Genomic DNA, 8,491 nt, shown 5'->3' with positions numbered 1-8,491 from the left:
GCTGTCATCGCCAACAACGCAACGCTAACCTCACAGCTGCCATCTTGACGGGCCTAAACCTCACTAGTGCCAACTTAACCTAACTAGCATGAGGTAAACAAAGCCACGTGTTTTTTGACAGCCACGTGCTTTTTGACAGACAACAACGCATCGCTAACCTCAGTACTGCCATCTTGACGGGTCTAAACCTCAGTAGTCCCAACTTAACCTAACTAGCGCGAGGTAAACAAAGCCACGTGCTTTTTGACAGCCACGTGCTTTTTGACAGATTTGTAAACAAAGCCACGTGCTTTTTGACAGACAACAACGCATCGCTAACCTCAGTACTGCCATCTTGACGGGTCTAAACCTTAGTGGTACCAACTTAACCTAACTAGCATGAGGTAAACAAAGCCACGTGCTTTTTTGACAGCTGTCATCCGCCATCTTTGAGCACAGTGCTGTCCTCTAAACAAAGCTACGTGCTTTTTGACAGCTGTCATCCGCCATCTTTAATCCAGAGAGAACAGTGCCGCCCTCTATGTGGTGACGGTAAATTCCACGTGCTCTTGTTTGTAAACAAAGCCACGTGCTTTTTCAACTTAACCTAACTAGCGCGAGGTAAACAAAGCCACGTGCTTTTTTTGACAGCTGTCATCCGCCATCTTTAAACTACAAAGCACTGTGCTGCCCTCTATATCGCAGTAGCTGCAAAATTCGTCACCTGTCATCGGCAGTGCTGCCATCTTGACGGGTCTAAACCTTAGTGCTACCAACTTAACCTAACTAGCGCGAGGTAAACAAAGCTACGTGCAGCTGTCATCCGCCATCTTTGAGCACAGTGCAGCCCTCTTTAGCTACTTACCTTTGAAATGTGGTGGCGGATAATTTGAAAAATGCTTTTTTGACAGCAGCCATCTTGCATCGCAAACCTCAGTGCTGCCCTCTATGTAGACAAATCCACGTGCTTTTTGACAGCTACGTGCAGCTGTCATCTGCCATCATTGAGCATAGTGCTGCCCTCTTTAGCTACTTACCTTTGAAATGTGGTACGTCATCTGCCATCTTGCATCGCGAACCTCAGTGCTGCCATCTTGGCGGGCCTAAACCTCAGTGCTACCAACTTAACCTCACTAGCTCGAGATAAACAAATCCACGTGCTTTTTTGACAGCTGTCATCCGCCATCTTTGAGCATCGTACTGCCCTCTTTAGCTACTTACCTTTGACAGCTGTCATCCGCCATCTTGCATCGCAAACCTCAGTGCCGCCCTCTATGTAGACAAATCCACGTGCTTTTTGACAAGTACGTGCAGCTGTCATCCGCCATCTTTGAGCATAGTGCTGCCCTCTTTAGCTACTTACCTTTGAAATGTGGTACGTCATCTGCCATCTTGCATCGCGAACCTCAGTGCTACCCTCTACCTGTGGTGGCAGACAATTCTACGTGACAGCAGTCATCTTTGAGCACAGTGCTACCCCTCTTTGTAGCGGCGGGAAATTCCACGTGCTCTACGAATTCACGTGCAGCTGTCATGCGCCATCTTGCATCACAAACCTCAGTGCTACACTCTATGTGGTGGCGGCAAATTCTAAATGCTTTACAAACCTATGCGCTTCAGCTATCATCCGTCATCTTTAATCACCGTTCTACCCGGTGGTTGTAAATTCCACGTGCTCTTGTTTGGAAACAAAGCTTTTAATCCAGAGAGAACAGTGCTGCCCTGGTGGCGGTGGCAAATTCTACGTGCTCTTGTTTGGAAACAAAGCTTTTAATCTAGAGAGAACAGTGCTGCCCTGGTAGCGGCAAATTCGACGTGCTTTACAAACTTATATGCTTTTCTGACAGCTGTCATCAGCCCAGCAATTCTCTTTCTATATAATAATTTCGTGTGGCTATTTCTAGCTAAGTGCAGTCCTAGTCTTGTTACATCAGGAAGGGTAACTGGCTAAATCCTGGTCTTTCAGCGTTAGAAAGGGCAACCGGTCGAAAACCATAGTGTAAGAGGCTAGATACTGCTAGTTTTGCGTCAGGAAGGACAACTCAACAAATTCTTGCGATTTAAAAATCTTAGTCAGGAAGGGCATCCGGCTGTGAAACAATAGTTCGTGATTTACAATCTAAGAAGTACATCTAGCTGTAAATCCCCCGATACTCGACAGATTCTTAATCTGAATTGTCAGGAAGGACAACTCAACAAATTCTTGCGATTTAAAAATCTTAGTCAGGAAGGGCATCCGGCTGTGAAACAATAGTTCGTGATTTACAATCTAAGAAGTACATCTAGCTGTAAATCCCCCCCGATACTCGACAGATTCTTAATCTGAATTGTCAGGAAGGACAACCGGTCGAAAACCATAGTGGAAGAGGCTAGATACTGCCAGTTTTGCGTCAGGAAGGGCAACTCAACAAATTCTTGCAATTTAAAATCTTAGTCAGGAAGGGCATCCAGCAGTAAAACAATAGTTCGTGATTTAAAATCTAAGCTAGCTGTAAAACCCCCGATTCTCGACAGATTCTTAATCCGAGTTCTTTGACGTCAGGAAGGGCAACCGTTTGAAAACAATAGTGTAAGAGCTTAGATACTACTAGTTTTGCATCAGGAAGGGCGACTCAACAAATTCCTGTGATTTTAAAAATCTTAGTCAGGAAGGGCATCCGGCTGTAAAACAATAGTTCGTGATACAGCGAATTAAAATCTTAGTTCTTGCACTAATATCGAACATGCATCGCAAAAGCGAGTGTGTTCAGGTTTAGACTTGAATACATACTACTGTTTATAGTACGATGTTGTAGAACACTGCATTGCAATCAAAACACTGTTTAGAAAAAGAAAAAAATTCTTTCTGAACATGAGCTAGACAATAACATACTTATGAATTTAATCAACACCTACTCTTATTTCTTCTTCTAGAGGAAGGAGTAGGAGGAGGGGAATGTCATACCTAAACTAGAATCGAATACCGCACTCGATACTACATATGATCAGAACATTAATTGATGTTCAAAACACTAGATAAGTGATCAAGACTAGATTCGAACACTGTACTCGATACTACATATGATCAGAACATCAGTAGATGTGTTTACAACATGTCTGGGGTATACCGGGCGAGTTGGCCGTGCGCGTAGAGGCGCGCGGCTGTGAGCTTGCATCCGGGAGATAGTAGGTTCGAATCCCACTATCGGCAGCCCTGAAGATGGTTTTCCGTGGTTTCCCATTTTCACACCAGGCAAATGCTGGGGCTGTACCTTAATTAAGGCCACGGCCGCTTCCTTCCAACTCCTAGGCCTTTCCTATCCCATCGTCGCCATAAGACCTATCTGTGTCGGTGCGACGTAAAGCCCCTAGCAAAAAAAAAAATGTCTGGGGTATACCTTTGTTCTAAGAAAAAATTAGGTTTAGACTTGAATACATACTACTGTTTATAGTACGATGTTGTAGAACGCTGCATTGCAATCAAACACTGTTTAGAAAAAAAATTCTTTCTGAACATGAGCTAGACAATAACATACTTACGAATTTAATCAACACTTACTCTTATTTCTTCTTCGAGAGGAAGGAGTAGGAGGAGGAGGAGGAGGAGAATGTAATACCTAAACTAGAATCGAGCACTGCACTCAATACTACATATGATCAGAACATTAATTGATGTGTTCAAAACACTAGATAAGTGATCGAGACTAGATTCGAACACTGTACTCGATACTACATATGATCAGAACATCGGTAGATGTGTTTAAAACATGTCTAGGGTATTCCTTTGTTACTGCATTGCAATCAAAACACTGTTTAGAAAAAGAAAAAAATTCTTTCTGAACATGAGCTAGACAATAACATACTTACGAATTTAATCAACACCTACTCTTATTTCTTCTTCTAGAGGAAGGAGTCGGAGGAAGAGGAGAATGTGATACCTAAACTAGAATCGAGCACTGCACTCGATACTACATATGATCAGAACATTAATTGATGTGTTCAAAACACTAGATAAGTGATCAAGACTAGATTCGAACACTGTACCCGATACTACATATGATCAGAACATCAGTAGATGTGTTTACAACATGTCTGGGGTATACCTTTGTTCTAAGAAAAAAATTAGGTTTAGACTTGAAAACATACTACTGTTTATAGTGCGATGTCGTAGAACACTGCATTGCGATCAAACACTGTTTAGAAAAAAAAATTCTTTCTGAACATAAGCTAGACAATAACATACTTTCAAATTTAATCAACACCTAGTCTTATTTCTTCTTCGAGAGGAAGGAGTAGGAGGAGGAGAATGTAATACCTAAACTAAAATAAAAGAATATGTTAATTCTACATTATTTATTTTATATTATTTATTCCTTCTTAGATCTTCACATCGGACATCGCAACAGTATAATCATCTTCTTCTTGAGATGTCGATGTGCCTATTTTTTTTACAATTGGCTTTACATCGCACCTACACAGATAGGTCTTATAGTGATGATAGGGTATGTAAGGGCTAGGAGTGGGAAGGAAGTAACCGTGACCTTAATGAAGGTACAGCCCCAGCATTTGCCTGGTGTATTTATTCCTTCTTAGATCTTCACATCCGACATTGCAACAGTATATTCATCTACTTCTTGAGATGTCGATGTGCCTAAAAAGAACGAAAATATATAGATGTAGCGTGGAAGTACTTGTGATGATAGGATATAGAAAAGTAAGTTAATTTGTTAACAGGTAACCCAGCTGAAGACCTTTACTGCCTAGCGTAAAAGCAAATGTGATAATAGGATATCGAAAGGACAAGTCACCTAGCCTAGAGTTGCAACGTGTAGAAGAAACCAAGTTTCAGCCTATTAAGGCCAGCATGTAAGATTAAAGAGAGCAACTATTCATCAATAGAGATTAGCCTAAATTCGCGATGCTAGGAAGAAACTGAGTTTCAGCTGATTAAGGTCAGACATGGTCGTGAGTTTTTAAAAGCAAACAGAAAGCGATAAATGTTCTATACCTAACAAAGTCGAAGCACTCGTGTTGTTAAAAAATATAGTAACTCAATATCCTTTCCTCTAGTCACAAAGAAAAAACGAAAATTTAATTACTAACGATTAACCAGCATGTGAGATTAAAGAGAGCAACTATTTATCAATAGACTAAATTCGCGATGCTCGGAAGAAACCAAGTTTCAGCCCGTTGAGGATAGACATAGCTATGTGCGTGTGTTTGAAATTATACCACGTCTACAGTATGAGGATTGAAGAGAACAACTATTTATCAATTGCTTAAAGTTACGATGTTTTAGAAGAAACCAAGTTTCAGCCTGTTGAGGGTAGACATAGCTACGTGCGCGTGTTTGAAATTATACCACGTCTATAGTATGAGGATTAAAGAGAACAACTATTTATCAATAGACTAAAGTTACGATGTTTTAGAAGAAACCAAGTTTCAGCCCGTTGAGGGTAGACATAGCTACGTGCGCGTGTTTGAAATTATACCTCGTCTATAGCGTGAGGATTAAAGAGAACAACTATTTATCAATTGCTTAAAGTTACGATGTTCGGAAGAAACCAAGTTTCAGCCCGTTGAGGATAGACATAGCTATGTGCGCGTGTTTGAAATTATACCACGTCTATAGTATGCGGGTTGAAGAGAACAACTATTTATGATTAGCTTAAAGTTATGTTTTAGAAGAAACCAAGTTTCAGCCCGTTGAGGTCAGACATACCTATGTGCACACCTCGTCTATAGCGTGAGGATTAAAGAGAACAACTATTTATCAATTGCTTAAAGTTACGATGTTTTAGAAGAAACCAAGTTTCAACCCGTTGAGGTCAGACATAGCTATGTGTGCGTGTTTGAAATTATACCTCGTCTATAGCATGATGATTGAAGAGAACAACTATTTATCAATTCTCTAAAGTTACGATGTTCGGAAGAAACCGAGTTTCAGCCTGTTGAGGGTAGACATAGCTATGTGTGCGTGTTTGAAATTATACCTCGTCTATAGCGTGAGGATTAAAGAGAACAACTATTTATGATTAGCTTAAAGTTACAGAAGAAACCAAGTTTCAGCTTGTTGAGGGCAGACATAGCCATGTGTGCCTGTTTGAAATTATACCACGTCTATAGCGTGAGGATTAAAGAGAACAACTATTTTTCAATACTCTAAATTTACGGTGTTTTAGAAGAAACCAAGTTTCAGCCTGTTGAGGTCAGACATAGCTATGTGTACGTGTTTGAAATTATACCACGTCTAGAGTATGAGGATTGAAGAGAACAATTATTTATGATTAGCTTAAAGTTACGATGTTTTAGAAGAAACCAAGTTTCAGCCTGTTGAGGGCGGACATAGCTATGTGTGCGTGTTTGAAATTATACCTCGTCGATAGCGTGAGGATTGAAGAGAACAACTATTTATCAATAGACTAAAGTTACGATGTTCGGAAGAAACCAACTTTCAACCCATTGAGGTCAGACATAGCTATGTATGCGTGTTTGAAATTATACCCCGTCTATAGCGTGAGGATTAAAGAGAACAACTATTTATCAATTGCTTAAAGTTACGATGTTTTAGAAGAAACCAAGTTTCAACCCGTTGAGGTCAGACATAGCTATGTGTGCGTGTTTGAAATTATACCTCGTCTATAGCGTGAGGATTAAAGAGAAACAATATTTATCAATTCTCTAAAGTTACGATGTTCGGAAGAAACCGAGTTTCAGCCTGTTGAGGACAGACATAGCTATGTGTACGTGTGTTTGAAATTATACCACGTCTATAGTATGTAGATTAAAGAGAACGACTATTTATCAATAGCTTAAAGTTACGATGTTTTAGAAGAAACCAAGTTTCAGCCCGTTGAGGATAGACATAGCTATGTACGCGTGTTTGAAATTATACCACGTCTATAGTATGAGGATTGAAGAGAACGACTATTTATCAATACTCTAAAGTTACGATGTTTTAGAAGAAACCAAGTTTCAGCCCGTTGAGGGCAGACATAGCTATGTGCATCTGTTTGAAATTATACCCCGTCTATAGCGTGAGGATTATAGAGAACAACTATTTATCAATAGACTAAAGTTACGATGTTCGGAAGAAACCAAGTTTAAGCCTGTTGAGGACAGACATAGCTATGTGTGCGTGTTTGAAATTATACCTCGTCTATAGTATGTAGGTTGAAGAGAACAATTATTTATGAATAGCTTAAAGTTATGATGTTTTAGAAGAAACCAAGTTTCAGCCTGTTGAGGGCAGACATAGCCATGTCTGCCTGTTTGAAATTATACCCCGTCTATAGCGTGAGGATTAAAGAGAACAACTATTTATCAATACTCTAAAGTTACGATGTTTTAGAAGAAACTAATTTTCAGCCTGTTGAGGATAGACATAGCTATGTACGCACCTCGTCTATAGCGTGAGGATTAAAGAGAACAACTATTTATCAATAGACTAAAGTTACGATGTTTTAGAAGAAACCAAGTTTCAATGAATAGAGGTCAGACATACCTTAAAATCTTCGCACTGCAGACTGTTACTCGGATAAATAAAATTGTGTACTTTCGAACGGTACCTAAAAAAGAATAAACATATATGAATGTAGATGTCTAGCGTAGAAGTTGCTTTGCAAAAAAGTAACTAACAGTTCTACCTTACCTTAAGATAAAGGCTGAAGAATAATATTCACTGCAGACGGGAGATGTGTGCATGTAGTAAACGCATACAGAGAACTGTGAGGAGCACTTCGCGCAGACTGTAGCGACTAAATATGCTCCTTATCACCAAGCGGATGTGATAATCGCTGACAAACTGCGGGTACAGTCGGAACGAATGCAACAAGAGCTCCCACCTGCAGGCTGACGTATTCGAATCTCCTGTTGATGCCGAGGTGTCAGAATTTAAGAGTTCGAGCCTTGGAAAGTTAGCGTGTGATCCTCGACTTCTCGAGTGTACATACGTAGTATTCCTTACCTGTAGGTATTGAGCTAAAGCTAGATCATGTAATGACGATCGCGCAGGCCCCCTCGCCTAGCATTTACGGCTTCTAGTTCGAACCCGCTATCCCCGAAGTAGCGAGAATGATTGGAGAGTGTTGAGGGTGATTCATTCGTCGGATGGAGGCGTTAAGCTATGTGCAGGCTTCTTCTAGTCGGGGTACGCGATTCAAATCCTAGCAACTTATACCGTCGGGAAGGGCATCCGGCTAGATCATGCAATGACGATCGCGCAGGTCCCTCGCCTAACATTTACGGCTTCCAGTTCGAACCCGCTATCTTCCGAAGTAGCGAGAATGATTGAAGAGTGTTGAGGGTGATTCATTCGTCGGATGGAGGCGTTAAGCTATGTGCAGGCTTCTTCTAGTCGGGGTACGCGATTCAAATCCTGGCAACTTATACCGTCGGGAAGGGCATCTAGCTAGATCATGTTATGACGATCGCACAGGTCCCTCGCCTAACATTTACGGCTTCCAGTTCGAACCCGCTATCTTCAAGTAGCGAGAATGATTGAAGAGTGTTTGAGGGTGATTCATTTGTCGGA

General features: G+C 40.8%; 1 long non-coding RNA gene across 1 annotated transcript; it reads right to left on the bottom strand.

Annotated features, from left to right (window-relative positions):
* Positions 1-4,335: 4,335 nt before the first annotated feature.
* Positions 4,336-7,705, bottom strand: LOC137501501 (uncharacterized). The gene is made up of 3 exons (XR_011018580.1): positions 7,610-7,705; positions 7,463-7,526; positions 4,336-4,609 (listed from the first exon to the last, which is right to left on the bottom strand). It is a non-coding gene; the product is annotated as an uncharacterized lncRNA (long non-coding RNA).
* Between the last annotated feature and the right edge of the window lie 786 nt (positions 7,706-8,491).

Source organism: Anabrus simplex, chromosome 7 (assembly GCF_040414725.1).
Source record: "Anabrus simplex isolate iqAnaSimp1 chromosome 7, ASM4041472v1, whole genome shotgun sequence".
In the NCBI taxonomy this organism is placed as follows: Eukaryota; Metazoa; Arthropoda; class Insecta; order Orthoptera; family Tettigoniidae; genus Anabrus; species Anabrus simplex.
The sequence above is the reverse complement of the archived record's forward strand: the minus strand, read 5'-3'. Positions and strand labels throughout refer to the sequence as shown.